This window comes from Rhyacophila brunnea, unplaced genomic scaffold (assembly GCF_057557595.1).
Source record: "Rhyacophila brunnea isolate RB1 unplaced genomic scaffold, BYU_Rbru_1.0 scaffold_4, whole genome shotgun sequence".
Taxonomy (NCBI): Eukaryota; Metazoa; Arthropoda; class Insecta; order Trichoptera; family Rhyacophilidae; genus Rhyacophila; species Rhyacophila brunnea.
Genome location: NW_028233068.1, coordinates 53,786,124 through 53,806,151, shown reverse-complemented (window position 1 = coordinate 53,806,151; position 20,028 = coordinate 53,786,124). Strand labels below are relative to the sequence as shown.

The 20,028-nt window shown below is 31.9% G+C and overlaps 1 non-coding gene across 1 annotated transcript; it reads right to left on the bottom strand.

Moving 5' to 3' along the window:
* Nucleotides 1–973: 973 nt before the first annotated feature.
* LOC147067526 (U1 spliceosomal RNA) lies at nt 974–1,135 on the bottom strand. The gene has a single exon (XR_015071571.1). It is a non-coding gene; the product is annotated as a U1 spliceosomal RNA (small nuclear RNA).
* Between the last annotated feature and the right edge of the window lie 18,893 nt (nt 1,136–20,028).

Here is a 20,028-nt window from a genome sequence, read left to right as displayed (position 1 = left end):
ACCAAATAAACAAGTTTAACAACAAAATTATCGTTCCTAAACAAATTTGCCTCAAATTTCAACATTTTGATTAATTTGACCCTTTTATTTCATTTTTTTACGAGATAGCCATTGCGTTTCACAATAGTATAAAAGTGAGGGATTATAAAATTAGTCTCCATATTTGCAGAAAGGTTTGCAAACAACCTTTTATAAGACTGTTTTTTTGTGTAGTTTATAACTAGCGGCCGTTTTATAAACTATGCATTTGCAAACTGCAAACCTGTGGCTACTACATTAATTGTGTTAAACTTTTCGCGCCTCCCTTTGCAATACTCCGCGACTCCCAGTTTGTAAATTGCTGTGTTAAGGCCATGCATTAGTTGAGGCACGGTCTAAAAAGATCGTTGCTAGGCGATGTGCGGATTGCGGGTCGCGGGTGAAAATGACGCCTGTCAAACGAAATATTATTTCTCATATAAATCCAACATACGTCCATTTTATCTTCTGTTTATTATTCTATTAGTATCAATAATAATATATTCATTGACATGTTTGCTTTTTAAAGTAAATGGGTAAAGTTTTTAGTCATCTTTACACGATTTTAGAATTAATTGGCCCGTCGCCATCACGCAGCAAAGTGACGTGCGTCCGACTCCACGTTTTCTCAATGAATGCGAAGCAAGTACAAATTTTCGTCGCGCGTACAGTTGAACATTATTTGGCGTTTCACTGATGCGTCACCTTAAGTAATTAACGTCACCCTTTTTAGACACGGGGATTATTTTTTTTTGCTTCTCAGTTCTCACGGATTATTTTGGCGTTGTTTTTCTTCTATTGGCAACTTTTTTTCCGATTTCTCAAAATTATAGTATTTTGGGCGTACTATACCTGTTTTATATCGTACATAGTACGCAAAAGAAAATTATGGTGCAAATACTATAATTATAGTACGGTTGGCAACACTGCTTCGTAGTAATATAAAGAGTTAAGTCCGGGACAGCGCGTACGCAGTCCCGACTACCAAAAATTACGCGCCCGAGTTATCCGCATTAGGGATAATCGCAAGGGTCAGCCCAACCGAAGTGCAATGGAAGAGCCTCGCCCTGGGGGAACCGCCTTTATGATCACGGTGTCCCCTACGCCAGGTAAGTATGCTAGAAAGTACAGTTGATTTGGTTCATATGTATGAACGTTTACTTTGCGCGTGCGAATTAAAATTAAACTACAATTCCATCTAGCGGTGACTGTGTAAATCAAACCATAATCGGTTTTCACCCTAATTTATTTTACTCTCAAAACTGAATGGCATTATAGAAACATGACGCAAAGAAGACATAATATTATTTTTTTATTACAATACGTTACGGTATATTTATTGATTCCAAGTACATAATAGTGAGTATTATTGTATCTCATATAGGTATACCGTACCTCGTATACAAAATTTCCCGCCATCTCCGTATTATGTACTTTACTAGGTACCTATACGGAGTTGGCGGAAACTTTTCAGGTCCTAGAAATTACTATAATAAGTACCTACCTATATACCTATTTCGTAGCTATCAAAACGTTCAAATTTTGATTGAAAATAAATATAATTTAAACAAGATTTTTAATGCCATGATGCACGAATGGAGACTACCGCAAAAACTATTTGGTGGTATTGTTTCTCACAATGTAATGTAAAAAATGCCTAACATAGGAATGTCCTCTCAAATAAAGGATGGACTTCCACTGAAAAAATACATACCTACACATTTTCAAGTACTTACAAAAAAATCCAATTTATATTTTAAAAAGTCCCAGATGACTAGGTGGACCGGTGGAGGGTAGGACCGGTGTTTCGCTCTGAGCGTTATCAAGTAAGTATAAGAACATAATACAAATATTATGTGTTTAGTGTATGGTGAATACCTACTTATTTTATTTTAATAAAACATAAATATTATATTAATTATAAACAACGTCTAGACGTACATCTTTATTATTTGAATATACCTAATAATAAACTTAGAAAGAAATATTTATTGTAAAGAGGAAATAGGCGCCATTTCATGAAATTTTATTTTATATATAAGTACCTTCCTCATAATTTTATAACATGTTAGCATCAATATTCTGACTTATTCATTTTTCTCATTCCTTGTAAACAATGGGCTACGTGTATTTTTTTATTAATATTTTGAAAAATCTGGCATGATGCTTTGATGAATACTCCAACTACCAGAGGCACCTAGCGGATAAATGAGACTTGCAATTTGATACTCACATTTTTTTGATAATTTACATTTGAAAGATTTTAATTTATAAATATTTCATAGATAAACTTAATAGACATAAATTAATGTGTGGTCATCAGGTACCAAAATTTAGTTTATTGTTTTGTCTAACTAACGTACAGAAAAAAAATTATGAATTCATAGCTTTAAGATTTTATACATTTATTTCATATTATTAAGCATCGCTTTTTATTTAAAAATACATACATGTGTATATCATGAAATCCTTTATATTTATATCAAATCGCGCATCAATAGTGTTACCATACCAAAAGTAGTAAGTAATAATAAGAAGTTTTAATTAGTATAATCTTTTTTTCCTATTTATATTTTCCTATTTATTCCATAGGATATAAGTAATTGTGATTTTCAGTTAGACAACACAGATTTTTCCGCTGATGTAATAATTATCTATAATAATATAAACCATTTTCGTGAATTACGTTTTCAAATCGAATCCCCCATAATAATTTTCCGGATCCGCTATATACGATATTCAGATATATTACCATTGGTAACCTACGTACCGCCCTTCCAAACAATTGGATACCTACTGAAGCTCTTGTAGGTAGCATTGCAAGCACTGTTTTTGAAGTTATACTTCTGTAGGCGCGTTTGGAAAATCAGATTAGTCTAAGGATTAAGGATTTAAGGACTATAGTCTAAGGATTAGAGTATATTTTTGGCGTGTGACATGTACACAATTTATTTTGTCACACAAAAATAAACGCACTCGATTGGATTCGAACCACCGATTGTTCGGTAATCAGCCGAACGCACTACCATTACGCCACAGTATGATACACCAATCATGACCATTATACAGTATAATATTATAGCTTAGAATTGTTCCGTTGCCTAGGCAGCGAATTTATTATTGTCGGCCATTTGCAATTACTTACGTAAACAAACTATTAAACATCATAGTGGCAGTTGTTACTTTAAAAAGAAAAAGAACGATAAATAAATATATAATTTAGTAAAATAAATGAATAGAAATAAAGCAGCGGCGTTCCAAAAAGCGGTCATTTTTCTTGAGTGTGAAATTTAACAAGATAATTATGAGCTAGTCGAAGAATCTAGGAGCGGAATGCAGAAACATTTGTCATAACTAAAATTTCCTTAGCAGAAAACACTATGCAGAAACATTGTCCTTAGTTAAGATCATTTCTATTGAAAATAATACCATATTTAAAAATTCTCTTTCCTATAGTTTAGTTAAATTATTTTATAACTGTTAAACGATGACAAAAATATGACAACTGCATTTTATAAATGCAATAACTATAAATACGTATTAATATTTAATTATAATACTCTTATGTTTCCGTTATAAGTCATTATACGTGATTCCACAGGCACCGCAAGATATTTTTTTAACATGGTAACTCTAGCGTCAAGTGTCATTCTTCCCTGGCATTAGTATTTCTGAGGGCTGGAGTATAAAAGTAAAATAATATTCTGCAAGTACATGCCAAACGAATTAACACTATCAATATCCATATTGAGATACATTGTTAAATGAATTTGAGTGTATGGACTGTTTTATAGACATGCGAATTTATTTTGACAGCAGCTGTCAGTGGTAAATGGTAATACAGAAGGGGCCGTGTTCATAACAAAAGTAGTCTATGGTTAAGGATTCCTTAACTCTATACTCAGGATTGTCTATAGTTAAGTAAAGTCATGCTTTTCGGCGATTTATCCTTAGGATCGAAATCTTAGATTGTGCATTCCGCTCTAGGTTATCACAAGTTTTGTTTTTATTTTTTTACGCCAAACTTACCGATTTTTTTTATTGTGATGAAGCCTTATAATTATAATAAATAGCGGCGTTGACTTTGTAAATGGTATAAATTTCGTTTTTTACTTATTGTAAACATATTGAAATAGTTAATCAATTTTAGATTGATCAATTTCATGTTTTTTATTATTATTTATTGTTAAATTTGTTTATTATCATTACTCCGAATCATTATCTAAGTCAAACAAAGACATTTTTGGCCGTGCGACATGCCCTTGACTTGACAGTAAATTTTCATATGTGAACCACACAACAAAAGTAGGTACCTACCTAAGTTATTGTATAAGCGAGATTACCACTTAAAAAAATACATTTGCTGCGTTACAGACGAAAACAATTTTATCAAAATCTGACCTTGGGAATTTTATTATGCTGAAAGTGTCTGTTTTTTTAAAGGAAGTGGATTCATGAAAAAAAAAATCATAAGAGAATATTAATTTAAAAATTGCATTATTTTGAACACGTTTTAGATTGTGTGGAATGGATTGTTTTCTATTGCCTGCAAATATTTTAATATAAAGCACCAAAACCAGATTGAAGTGAATTCGTAATTGCAATAATATTATGGAGTAGGTATATACAGGTGTGATGAAGTTATTAATTCATTGGGTCATTCTTTGTGAATATAAAGCAAAACTAAATACCTACCTGACATCGAAATCTCCGAAACGCCCACAGTGCACTAATTATAATTCTCTATGCGTGGGCAAGGGTTCAAGTCTCGCAGTTGGATCACATTTTCTTGTTTATTTTACAACGTTTTTCTTAGCTCGTATTCTTATTTGTCCAGTACAAATCTTACAATCGATTTTTAGCTAACTTCCCGACTAGCTAGACATTTGAAACTTTAAGAATATTTATTAGAACACGATGCCAATGCATTTGTTTAATACTTTTAGCCATATTTAAGTATAATTGATTTAATTTTCAGTTAATTCTGTTTTGTATGAAAAGTTATTTCGGAAGTAATCCGTAAAAAGTAAAATTATTATTGGTTGGTAAGTGGATCCTAGCAACTTATATACGTGCGTTGCTATGGAAATAAATATGAAGTGTCAAACTGACATTTCAGTATATTTATTCAGTATTTCTATCAACTACATACTTACAATTTTTTTGATCGTTTAAGCCAGTCAAGTCAAGTTTATATGATTGAACAGAAAATTTAAAAACGTTTTACTTATATAAAAAGTTCTTTTTATCTTGTAATTATTTCATATAATTAATGTGGACACAGTGACTTGACCGAATAATGAAAAACTATTCTTCGTAAAAAAAAATCATGGGAGAAAATATAAATTTACGCACAACCTTCTCTTTACCACGAAATTACTAAATTATGATATTATACAAAGCACAAGTTTCGATAAACACTATTAAGGGAGCCTATATATGCCAACAGAGAAACTTGCGGAAAAATATGAAGCTTGCAATTTGAGATTTTTTTGTTTTGATAATTTACAATTTCAACTGTATAAATATGTATCTGAAAACATTAAAAAGATCTTTTTTTAATTGAAAGATAAACTTACAATTGTTAAAAAATAATAAAATGTGAACTCATTGCAGGGTCACATCTAATTAGTACATTATATTTTATGGTCATACTTATTATTAAAATTTAGTTTATTAAGTTTTCAATTTTTGATCGTTTAGATTTTTCACTAATTCATCGTTTTAATATTTTTTATATTTATTTTAAAAAACATCGATTTTTATAATAATATAAATGTGTATAACTTTCTCAGTTGGCATATATATAGGATCCCCCTTAAAACGTATTGTTGTCAAATTAAATATTATATCATTTTTTATTGAATAAAGAAATAAATAATAGACAAGTGTTATTATTACCAATAATAATTGATCGATTAAAGTAACCAATGCGGAACAAAGGCAATGCAGATAAAATATATTAAAATATAATATAGTTGACACGTTGAAGGTATTTCTGCAATATGTTAACTATTTTTTAACATTAATATGTCAAAATATTGTATAAACCGGGTCACGTAAAATTGATACCTCTGGAATAGAACAAGACAAGAAGTTTAATTCAAGTTCAATCAAGCACCTACTCTCAGTCGATATTATCGATTATTCAATAATTATTGTTGTTATTGATATTGGTAATATACTCCGTTTATACGTGTAAGGATTTACTGCTGACAGTACGTATTATCGCGGCCATAATATGAAAATGTACGTGTAAACATGTATTATCGTGCAAGTTGCAAAATTGCATGCTTGGACCAAAAACAAACTGAATTTTCATTCAATAATGCATGTATGCATGAGCAGTAGTTATTGTTTCTTCAAAACTTTAAAGGTCTCGACGTTTGAGCTTTGAGAATCGAAGTCTCCACCGAATCTTAGGGTACATTGGTACGACGGCGTTACAAATACCTGCTAGAGTTCGTGAGCGGACACGGCAGCCCTGGTGATTGATGAAATCACGAAGAGATGCTTCACGTAGTTGGGATATGTGTTGTGGCACAACCACAAGGGCCGATCCTCCCTCACCCTGCAGCGTTGCTACAAAAGCGATCTACCCGCTGCAGGTCTCACATGGCACGAAGTGCGAGACGTGGCGATGAACCGAGGGAAGTGGCGCGACCTTGTTATTGCCCTATGATCCAACACTGAGGCGTGACCGTGTGAAGTAAGTCGGTAAGATATTCTTTCAAAACTAATAAATAAATTAGGTACATAAGTAGGTATATAGCTACAAAATAATTCAGAAATGAAATTTGGTAATTTCTTAAATACTGTGCCATACATAATACATAAAATAATATATAAATGACCAACATATTGATTGTTAAGAAAATAATGTCATTATTCCCATTTAAAAAATCATGTTATCAAACTAAATAAAAAATAACTGTAAGTAACTGACTATCTATTGTCTGTTACTATCATAATATCAGGGCTTGAAATGGACCGGAGCCCACCGGAGCGCCGTCCCGGTTCGTAACATTGGTAAAATTAATTATCGCTCCGTCTCGTGTAAAAAATATTTTGACCGTATGAGGTAGATAGGCCATATAATAGAAAATCGAACACACTTATTTTTATAAAATACACATAAAATTTGATAACAACTATGCAAATATCTTCAGAAAATTGTCGAGCGCTCCGGTTCGTAAACTTTTTGATTTCGAGCGCTGCATAATATATACAAATATCTTTTTGTATTCATTGCGTGTTGATAAGAATGTGATATTTACTTACGTAAAATATTTTTTCATAAATAATACAACCTGCGTTTTCAGTTCAATAACAGTATGTTGATGAAGTAGGTAACTCATAATATAGGTACTAATTAGGTAGGTACGCAAAGTTTTCCGCTGCTTTGTCATTTCTGCTAGTCTTTATAACAGAATGCTCATTGCAAAATTAACACCGTTTCTGCTAAGCGTCTAAGTGCTCTAATTATATTCTACATTCAACGGTAATTTAGACAATAACCTATAAACAAATAATTACAAGATAAAAAGAACTTTTTATATACAACGTTTTTAAATTTTCTGTTGAATCATATAAACGTCACATATCACATAAAATGACTAGCTTAAACGATGAAAAAAAATGTATTTGATAGAAATAATACTGAAATGTCATTTTGACACTCATGTTGATTTCCATAGTAACGCACATATATATTAATAATTTAGTTGTTAGGACCCTAGCAACCAATAATAGTGGATTGGATTACGGATTTCTTCCGAAATAACTTTTCATACAAAACAGAATTGACTGAAAATGAATTTAATTGTACTTAAAAATGGCTAAAAGTAATAAAAAAATGCATTGGCATCGTGTTCTCATATATTCTAAAAGTTTCAAATGTCTAGCTAGTCGGGAAGTTAGTTAAAAATCGATTTCAAGATTTGTACCGGACAAACAACCACCGGACAAATAAGAATATGACCTAATAAAAACGTTGTAAAAAATTTACTAGATAAATTTTAATAGAAAACGTTATGAATGATTTAATAGCGTGTTAGAATAATAATACTCGGGCAGTTTTGATAAGTAAAGTAAATGAGATGAAACTATTATGTAAAAAAACATTTACGTACTAACAATATTCTTTAATATATTTTTTATATTGTGTTTGGTAATGTGTTAAAAAAAACGATCAAAGTTTTTTTAGATGCGGAAAAAAGAGATTCTTCTCGTCTTATATTATGAGGGGCTTCAAAACAAAAACGGTAGTTGGAGGTACCTATCCATTTTTGAAAAATGTTGGCGAGACATTAAAAATGTCTTATCTTTTATATTTTTTGAAAAATTAATGTTGTTTGTATACTAATAATATAAGTAAAACAAACAAACACTTTTTTATCAATTATACCTTTTATAAAATTGATAATAATATACTGAAGACATTTCTACTGAATTGCCAACATAAAAAAAAACGATTACAATGATCAATGTCAAGATACACTTTTATGTAAGTATACAATTTCTGAATTTAAAGTTGTCGGACGAGCTATAAAGATGAATACCGCCATACATGCTCTAGATAGGTTAAAGATACAACAGGTCACGTTGAACTGTGGTACGGCGAACTGCATACGTACAATTTTCCGGACACGAGTTCACCCAACATCAGTTCCAGTTACGATGACCATAATAATTTACGAAATCATTATCGGATTGATTGCTTCCCAAATTTAAATGAAAAGCTCGAAGAAAATATAATTATGTCCAAGTTTGTTATTGAAGTGATCAATTCTGATCAAGAATGGTTATTTTAAGAGTTGGAGACGTTGTTTAATCTTCTTATGTTTGTGCCATGCCCTAGCGGAGGTCATCCACCATCAGGGCGATCTTAGCTTTGTCGTCTCCTGTCAGTGGAGCTGCACTTGTACCGATCACTGAGGGTCTAAGCCACGAAATGCGGCGTCGTCCTCTGCTTTCTTTCCTTTGGATACTAGTGCTGTACTACGGTCATCTCATAATGTGGCCGAGGTACTGTAGTTTTCTGGTTTTGATACAACGCAGTTTTTCTCGATCCTTTCCCGTTCGATTGAGAACTTCAACATTTTTTCACCCGTTTTTCGTTTCTTTGCATCGGCCGGACATCCATTCTTTAGTTCTACGAATTTTTCTTTTGATGTTGTTGTGAATTCTCCTGTATTGAATTTCATTTTTATTTTTTTAATGTTTTTACCTTACTTATCAAAACATCCTCCATTATAAAAAAAATGATTTAGAATAATTTACTTGTATAATTCCATTTTTAAAAGTGACACAAAATATAAATTTATATTCAATTATGCAGATTAGTTTAGTAGTTATTAATAATTTACATTTTAGTGTTTTATTGATCAATCGTATCTAAAAACATTAAAATGAAAAAAAAACATTTTGTAAAACCATAGACTAACATATAATTTAAAAAACGTCATAAAATGCGCGGTCATTAAATAAACTCCTCTTATTATCAGATACTTACTTTATGGTCATGTTTATCAATAAGATGTCGTTCAATTACGTAGGGTTCCCAACATACGGGTCGCGAACTTCTTTTAAATTCTGATGAAAAGTAACATTTTCAATCACTTTTCATGCAAATTTGTTTCATGAACATGCTTGTGATTGCGCGATAGATATTTCGTACCGCCAACTCTCTGTATAACTTGAAATATGATTTCTGTGTATTCTCAATAATTTTTGGACCCCGTAGTCCAGTGCATAAAGCGTTGGCCTTTCATCCGATGGCTCTGGGTTTGATTCCCGGTGTTTACATAATACATATACAAACCTGAGTGTTTGGTTGTTTCTAATATACTAGTACATAACCGTTTCTCTACAATACTGTCATTACGCTCCATATCATTTTGAAATGTTAAAAATGTATAAATAAAAATGTTTTTAACATACTTTTCAGAAAAATCGATGTTTTTTTAAAATGAAATAGGATAATACATAACAATATTTTTTCTTCTTCTATACGTTAGAGAGAACTTATGAAATCAGATATTCATGAAGAACATAACCATACAATAATATATTATAAATTATAATAAATGTATGGGGTCAGATTAAGGTATGCACGTTTAATAACTTTTTAAATAATTATAGTTTTTATCAGTTAAAAAAAAATATTTTTCTTATACATGTATTTTTTTAATCAATAAATTGTATTAAATAGCAAGCTTCATATTTTGCAACTTCTAGGTGCCTTAAATAAGCAGAGCATTCACATTATTGAGGTAGCTTAATTATTTGTTTAATTAGCGTCGAATACTTACGAAAGCATCAATTTATTACATTTTATTGAAAATATTTAATTTAATTTATATAATATTAATTTAATTTAATTTAAATTTAAAGTATTTTAAATAATGCATGCCTAAAAATATTAGAAACTACAATTTAAAAAAAAAAACTTAATGTGTGAGTGTGCATTCGTTCAACAATTGCATCGTATTATTACATATTGTTTTATAAATATTGGTATCATTAAAATGTATTTCAATGATTTACATATATCGAATCTGTACAATCCGTGAAGAAGTAGGTAACTTACACGATAAGCAACTTTTCGGGGGAACGGTTTAAACTTTGTTATTTTATATTTAATTATAATAATATAATAGAAATAGATATAATAATAATTTATTTCTTTAATTATACAAAAAACTAGGTATAACGATATAAGTTAACAATTTTGTCGTATTTTACCTATTTTGTTAAATAATGTATTTAATTGAGAAGTTATGACTTATAATAATCAAAAAACAAGATTTAAATTGCTCATTATCAAGATTAAAATATGTATTATATCTATATAGTATATACATACTTATTTATTTTTCGCAAACGTGATTGTTACATCATGAGTCCTTTTAAATTTATAAATAATTATATCTCTTCACTCTTCAGCGATACCTGCATTCCACCATGCACAGCCGAATATCCTGACTTTTGAGAGACCAGTAGTGTCCTCCACATGGTTGGACCATTCTGTAAGCAACCCTCCTCATTTGCGTGATCCTCGATCAGACGATAAAGGCATTTTGCCTTCTAGCAGTAGCCATATGAACAAAATAATAAGTGCAGAAATTTCTTCAGACATATTTTAAAGAGCCAATCCATCTAGGTATTTCTATATTAGTATTATTACAGTGCAACATATTCGATTGTAAAATGCAACGAGAAAATCATTATTGACATCTGAAAAGACTCTTTTTTTTACTTTTAGCAACCGATAGGTGCCAATTATTGGCCAGTGCATCGAAGAGGTTTTGTAATAAAATATTATGTATTTTCTGTATGTAATGATATGACGCCATTGGTCCTTGATGGAGTTTTTATGGCAACGTACACAGAATAATAATACACAAATTACTACTGAACTAATAATTGGTGAGGTGCTAAGTTTTTAAGCCGGCCTATTTGTATAAGTACTAAAAACTCTGTTACTCTATAAATTGATTATTGTCGGTTTTAATACCTGGTACCAATGTCATTGCTAGGTACTAACAACGCCTAGAATCATACACAACAGTGGCGAGGGTAGAGGTAAGCTGTTTAGATCCGCCATAAATAGTGCACATTAAACTTTGTCAGGTATACGTATTTGTTTTCATTGAAATAAGACTACAATTTACAGACGGTGTTGGTTAGTTTTTAAAATTCAATTAAACCCTGCGAAAACCAAGTCAAAATAGATAAATAGTCAAAAAATACTCGTCTATCTATAAAATATCTAAAATTATACAATTTAATCATACATATCTTTGAATGTTTATAGATATAATAATATTTTTTATCTATTATAGTTTGGTTTGGCAGAGCTTATTAAATTAAAAAAAATAAACCAAAAATATATTGTGTAATATGTACCTATTCTTTATCCAACGAAAGTAAATAAGTTTGAATGAAAAAGTATGCACAATTTTGTTATACTACGAGGGTGGGTCAATAATTCCTTAGAAAAAAGCATTAAAACAGTTTTTATTTTTGTATTTTTTTTTTATTTCTCAACATAATCTCCTTGGAGCTCAATATACTTGGTTAGACGTTTCTCAATTTTTTTTAAACCGTCAGAAAAATAAGTTTTCGGAAGGTCCTCAAAATAAGCATTTGTCCGATCGATGACTTCTTCATTTGAAAAAAAACGTTGTCCACTTAGCCATTTTTTTAAGTTTGGGAAAAGGAAAAAGTCACTGGGGACTAAATCTGGCGAATACGGTGGGTGGTCGACCAATTCGAACTTCAATTCTTCAATTTTAGCCATTGATAGTAAACATGTGTGAACACGGGCATTGTCCTGATGAAAGAGGATTTTTTTCCTGTTTAAATGAGGCCGTTTTTCTTCAATTTCGTTTTTTAGCTGGTCCAATAAAGATGCATAATAATCCCCTGTTATTGTTTTTCCTTTTTCCAAATAGTCAACGAAAATAATTTCACGTGCATCCCAAAATACAGTAGCCATAACCTTACCAGCTGATTTTACGGTTTTTGCCTTCTTTGGACATGGTTTGTCTTCGCAATCCACTGCTTTGACTGTTCTTTCGTCTCGGGAGTATAGTGGTGTATCCATGTTTCATCTACAGTCACAAAGCGACGAAAAAATTCATCCGGATTGCGTTGCATGAGCGACAACAGGGCTTTAGAGGCCACCACCCTATTGCGTTTATTGTCGACTGTGAGCAAACGCGGCACCCATCTTGCAGAAATATTTTTCATGCCCAATTTGTCATGTAAAATAGAAATGACGCTACCTTTTGAGATCGCTGTAACCTCAATTATCTCACTCAACTTTAATCTTCGGTCACTTAACACCATATCGTGGATTTTATTGATCATTTCTGGTGTAGTCACCTCTACAGGACGTCCTGAGCGTGGTTCATCCTTTGTTGATGTACGACCACGTTTAAATTCATTTAACCAGTTTTAAATAGTTGCAAGTGAAGGAGCAGATATGCCGTGAACTAAATCCAACTCATTTTTTATTTCCTTTGCTGTTAACCCTTTTATATTAAAATATTTAATAACAGCTCTAAACTCAATTTTCTCCATTTTCCATTTTTCCATTTTCCACAAGCAAATTTTTTTTTTAAATGTACGAGAAACACACAACAACCCGACCAATCTGATTGAAACTTCGCAGCATACTGAATCGGTAGTGCCGCTGCATGAAAACAAACCGCTTACAGTACTAGTCGCGCCACCTGTCGGCTTTTCTAAGGACTTATTGACCCACCCTCGTATCACAACTATTATGGTTTGGTTAGGCAGGGTTTAATTTTTTTTTAAATTAACTAACATCATCTGTAAATTGTAGTCTTAGTTCAATAAAAACAAATACGTATGACTAACAAAGTTTAATGTGCACTATTTATGGCGGATCTTAACAGCCTACCTCCACCCTTTGCTACTGATACACACTTTAGTTATACACCATCCACTACTAGAATTTAGTAGTGTTCTCCCTGGGACAATCGCACAAGCCCACTACAACAATACATGGTTTTAGAAATATATTATTGTCATTAATCCTTTTTAAAGTTATTTTTGTACGCTCTGTGAATCTCTCTGATGTGTAATGCAAAAGTGAAGAAATCGAACGACTGTCAAACGTTGACGGAAAGTCCCGACAACTCACGACTTCCGAATATTAACAGAATTCCTGATAAGAAGCGCATGTGCAATGCATTTCACATCGCTGTAAGATCTATATTATTAGGAAACGCCAGTAAATCTACATTTTTAAACAACATTTTGTATTGACTATTCAGTTTCACCGACTCAATAATGGCAAAATCAGCCGCACGATGTTCGAAAGAAAGCGCTGATAGTGGACGATAGCGTAACAATATGTTTCACTTCTATCGCTGGTACACACACATATTGTTATTTTTACCACGTTTTTCTTAGCTCGTATTCTTATTTGTCCGGTACAAATCTTGCAATAGATTTTTAACTAACTTCCCGACTAGCTAGACATTTGAAACTTTTAGAATATATCAGAACACGAAGCCAACGCATTTTTTAATACTTCTAGCCATCTTTAAGTAGAATTGAATTTATTTTCAGTTAATTCTGTTTTATATGAAAAGTTATTTCGACGCCATTATTGGTTGGTATGGGTCTGGGGTCCTAGCAACTAAATTATTAATATATACGTGCGTTACTATGGAAATCAATATGACATGTCAAGTACAAATTTTTTTGATCGTTTAAGCTGGTCAAGTCAAGTTTATATGGTTCAACAGAATTTAAAAACGTTGCGTATAAAAAGTTCTTTTTATCTTGTAATTATTTATAATACAATTACGATACTTATACAGTTTTAAAAGTCTAGCATCCCGTATGCGATTGGGGTGAATCTGGTAATTTACTTCTAAAACTAAATGCCTAGTTTTCCTACTCTTAAACAATCTGAGTAGATACCTATCTACAGCGAAAGAAATTAAATCAACCTCATTGTTTATCAAACAAACCGTTAATCTGTATCAATCGCATCACAGGTATACACTTTCTTTTTTTAAGACTCTGTTAGTTCTCAATTTTGCGCAAATCGCTCACGTTCGTGATAGTAACATGAAATTTGGTATGCATGTAGATTTTGACCCAAACAGAGTTTTAGTTGAGTGCAAAACAGATTTTTTTGTTTTGTTTCTGGAAGATGTGGAAATATTAGTTACTTACAGATTATTTCCATGATATTATTATTTTCTGTGTAAGTAGATGAACACTCTGTTGACTGCCATCCTTGATAGCAGTAGCGAAGGGTGGAGGTGGGCTGTTAAGATCTGCCATAAATAGTGCACATCAAACTTCGTTAGTCATACGTATTTGCTTTTATTGAACTAAGACTACAATTTACAAATGATATTGGTTAATTTTTAAAAATCAATTAAACTCTGGATAAACCAAGCCATAATAGTTTTGGTATAATTTGGGCAATGCGACCAAATTGTGCACACTTTTTCATTCATAGTCATATTTAGTTGGATTAAGAATACATATTACACATCTTGTTGGTTCATTTTTGAAAATTCTTGCCTAACCAAACTATAATAGATAAAAAAAATAGTATTCTATCAATAAAATTTTCAGAGTTATGTATGATTTAATTGCATAATTTTAGATATTTTATACATATACCAGTATTTTTGACTATTAGCTATTACGGCCTTAGTTTCGCAGGATTTCATTGAATTTTGAAAAACTAACCAACACCGTCTATAAATTGTAGTCTTATTTCAATGAAAAGAAATACGTTTTACTGACAAAGTTTGGTATTCACTATTTATGACTGATATTAAAAGCATACCCTCCACCTTTCGCCACTGCTTGATAGTGTCGAATCACATGTCCCTGTTAACTATTCAATACATCGGGAGCATCAGTAAAATTGTTTGTTTTCTCAAGATGCGTAATTAACGTGAACATTTTTTTATTTTTAACATCATTGCACGTGTGAATAATGGAATAATTATAACTTTTATTATTCAATACTGAATAAAAAAAATAATAAAAGAATCAGGACAATTAGACGCCGCACTGTTGTAGACACGTAAATAGAACGTAGACGATGAATTTTAATCAGTTTCTATCTACTACTTAGTAGTTTTAATTCATTTTTACTCTTAACATAATGTTTTTTTATTGCGGATTGAGAATTACCATGCCTAAGGGTTTATATAAAAATAAAAAAATCTTTTTTTGTTGGAACTTAAACATATGCATGATTAAATCATTATTTACGTATGCATATTTCAATTCTCACCAACTATTAAATCATAATATAATAATTTAAATATAAATATTAGTATTAAATATTTTTTTTAAAGTACGTGTAAGTACCTAACGTCTATTTATTTTTGAATTGCGTGGCGTCCGGTTGTCCCGGCGCCAAATCGTCCTAGACCCATTATATTATTATAAATTATATTACCAAAAATCTGTAAAATATACTGTGTAATGCGATACGTTTTGAAAACATGCACCCAAAATTTCGTGGCATATGAAATACATTATCATATTATAATACATAACTTATAAGACATTACGACAACTCAATAGCGACCTAAACGCATGTGCAGATCAATATTTATTAATTTAATAGATGCACGTGCTAGGAACTGTAGTGTTATTAATTTTACTATCAGCCTGGCACGGTGTACCAATGATCACTATTACGCAAGATGCCTTCGTACATTGTTCGTGCATCACGTAGGTACCTACATCAATCACACGAAACTCTTGCACTGTCGGTGGCAACAGTATATCCGTGTTGGTGGGCTCATCAATAGAGGACGGAAAATAGACTGGACTATTAATTGAGCGTATACAAAGAAGTTAAGTACCTGCCTACTTCTATTTTAAGTCCAAGATTTTTCACTAAGTATATTTTTTGCATTGTTCATGAATGAGAAAACAAGAAAAATCCATTGGTGTAGCTTATTTAATTGGCTGAATTAATTGTTAATTGTAGTAAAGCGAAGCGGTCGATAGAAGTATTCATTATTAATAATAGTTTTTTCAGCTTCCCTGTACAATAGTTCGAGTATGTATCAATTGCTGTATACACTGTTCTCGACAGAGACGGGTTGAAGGACGAGGAGGCCGGAGGAGCTGATGAAAAACAAATTATTTTGCTTAATTTTTCGTCTCTAGTTCATTGCAGACGTGCCGAACACTGAACACTATCTAAATACTGAATATCAAGAGATTTTCTCTTCTAATTACTGCTTCATATCCAGCGGAAAGTTTCTTTGGCGTTGGTGACGAAATCGATTCGTCAGAATATTAATTTGGGCCCCCGACAGTTCAAACAGGTCATAAAATTATTATAGTAGGTATACTAAATTCTTAGGTAGTTGCGTGTTTGTCACAGATTGACTACTTATACAATAAATTACCCAAAACATAGCAAAATCCAATGTTTGAAACTTTCACGGTTGTTTGTTATCGTAATTGATTTTTGGGTTTTCACTGCTTGTACTTTTTCAGATAATCGGATTCATTTTGACATTCTTAGAGCGGCGTTCTCATTCATGCACATACACTTCACTTCATCATAAAATATTTCTTGAGAAGGCCTTTGCAACGAGCCCAAAACTTCGAAGAAAGAAAGAAGATGTACACGCGGTGAAAACCCAAAAATCTATTACTTTAACAAAGTCCCTGCAATTTACTTCAAAGGGGCATAATACAACATAACCATTCAGACGGATACTAACCTATATACAAAAAACCCTGTTAATTAAGGTGTGTACCTATCATTATTTTTCGTTACCTACAATAATAGTTTTGCCATTTACGTTGGTAGTTGGGATCTATGGTTTTTATCACGTAGGTAGGTAACTGCTAGTTTAAACAATCATACGTAATAAAATTCACAACGCACCAACACAGTCAACAATACATATATTATACAAGATGTTCGTTCGTTAGTTCTAGCTGCCTTTGTTTATTATTGATTTGATTGCCAACATACTGAAAAGTATAACGACTTTGAAAACTGTCGTTATTTTTATGTGTCATGGAATGAACCTAGAACCGATTGTTTGGCAGCCAATATCGTTCAATATCATTTACCTGTCTAAGCTACGAATGTCTTATTTATCACAACTTAATATAATACTTAGTAAATAACCAATAGGTTTTATTTTATTATCTTCACCTTTTAATACACATTTTTATTTTCTATTAGTACTCGTATCTTGAGATTTCCTTGAAACGATCACCTTTAGAATCATTAATAAAAGGCGTCCTAAGGAAAGGTATGCATGTATATATGAATATATGTATCGAAAACGGTCTGTTTAACGGAGATAAACACGCACTTAGACAATTATTAACAATATGTTATAATATAATCTACAGTACATATTAATAGAGATTTCTTAATTAGATGCTGCTGGTTTAATACGATTAATACAGATTTTAATATTTTTATTTTTAATTCTTAAAGTTAGATTTACAGGCGTATTAATAATTATATACTATTCAAAATGATCCTAAGTAATTAGAAGATAATTTCTTAGAATTAGGGTTTTGTAAATAAACTAAGTCGTTAACATTACAGGATTTTTCGAAATTTTCTTACCGTAGTTATCTTTTGATTTTAATCCATTCATCCCAATCTGTTTATCGTTCACATAATGTTTAAGATGGTCAGCTAAAGTCACGTGTCTTCGTTCGAGAGTTCCATTCGATTGTGGATTAGCTGTCGTTTGAATCTTATTATTTCTGAAAAGTTTGGAAACTTTTCAAATCAGGTTGGAAATAGTCAGAACCCCCTTAGGTTAAAATTGATTCAGGTATTTCAAATCGGCAGGTGAATTGTTTTACCAGTGCTCTGGCAATTGTTACGGGTTCATGATTATGAATAGAATAAGCTTGTGAGAATTTAGTGAGATCATCATGGAGAGTTATAATTAATAATGCATCGATTGATCGATTACCACCTTCGGTAAGAGGTAGAGGTCCTACAATATCGAGGCCAATCCTTTCAAAGGGTTTACTAGATGTAGACGTTATTTCCATGGGTGGAATAAAATTTCTCTATCAATTTTAAGTTTTGACATGAGTGACAATTTTTTATATAATTTAAAAAATACTCCATAAATAACCAATAGTATATACTTTTGATACGATTATAAGTTCGATGGTAGCCTAAATCAGTGCTCCGCAACCGATGTGCCGCGAGACTATGTTAGGTGTGCCGCGGCGCATTGTGTCAAAAAATGCAAATAATTTTGTATATTATACAATACTTACTTAATGGCCAAATTTGCGTGCATGGCTGGTAATATATTTGAGCACCTGAATAAAATTAATAAAAAAATGCAAGGTCAGAATGAAAATATATTGATATGCTTCACTACCATAGGGATATTAAATAAATTCACTACCATTGAAAACAAGCAATGAATTTTGGGTCCGGCCCAAAAACTTATAACTTTGCTGCAAAAAAATTTCATCATTACTTTCGTACAATCAATACGACTGGATTCGAAACCCTTTTGCAACTAATGCCGGAAATTCTACAGAAACACTATAATTATATTCGTGAGGAATTTTGTTTAATTGAGGAACGACGTGACGCTAAAAATGAATTTCGCCGATGTTCCATCGGGTATTTTCTGGATTTCGGTTAATAAAGAATATCCTCGGATTTCCGACAAGGCTATCGCAGTTCAACTCCCATTTTATACGACATATACCTATGTGATAACTTTTTTCAACTCAAGCTATAATTAAAAATGATAAGCAGTCATACTTGACGGGTGATAAGAACTTCGGGTTTCTCTTTCGTCAGAGCTCTAGTCTGGGGGGCCAGGCTCAGGGGGGCGTCGCAGATCAACCAGACAAGTGAGATAAACACAAATTACAATTTTCTCTAATGGTTAAAAAAAAGTCGCCTGCCTACACTAATACTAATATTTTTAAATATGCGATTGGGGAGTGTTTGTATTAATAAATACAAAAAATAGCTAAACATACAATGAATACCATTAATTTTACCTCGAACACCATTTGAAAAACACTACCTATTTTAGAATATCACACTGTCTTTAACCTTGGCGATAGGTAGGGGGCCTGATTCAGCATGTGGGGTCCATATTTTGATGTATAAATTGGTTTACCTGTGGTGTGCCGCGGAATTCTGGGAATACCTTTGGTGTGCCATGGGTGAGAAAAGGTTGCGGAGCACTGGCCTAAATGACCAGCGACTAAACTGTCATGATTTTCTTTTAACATAGTTGGAATTTGTTATTTTTCTACTTTTATAATATTATTGTGGTAGATAGTTATTAATATATTACTATATTAGTGTTCATGAAAATAAGCTGTATGATTTATTTAACCTTCTCCCAATGGAGTTTATCTAAGCCTGAGCCTAATCTCGGAAAGGAGATTGAGATTATTTTGGGGGTATTAGAAAATATCTTTATAATTGGGTTTATCTGAGTAGTTAATTTT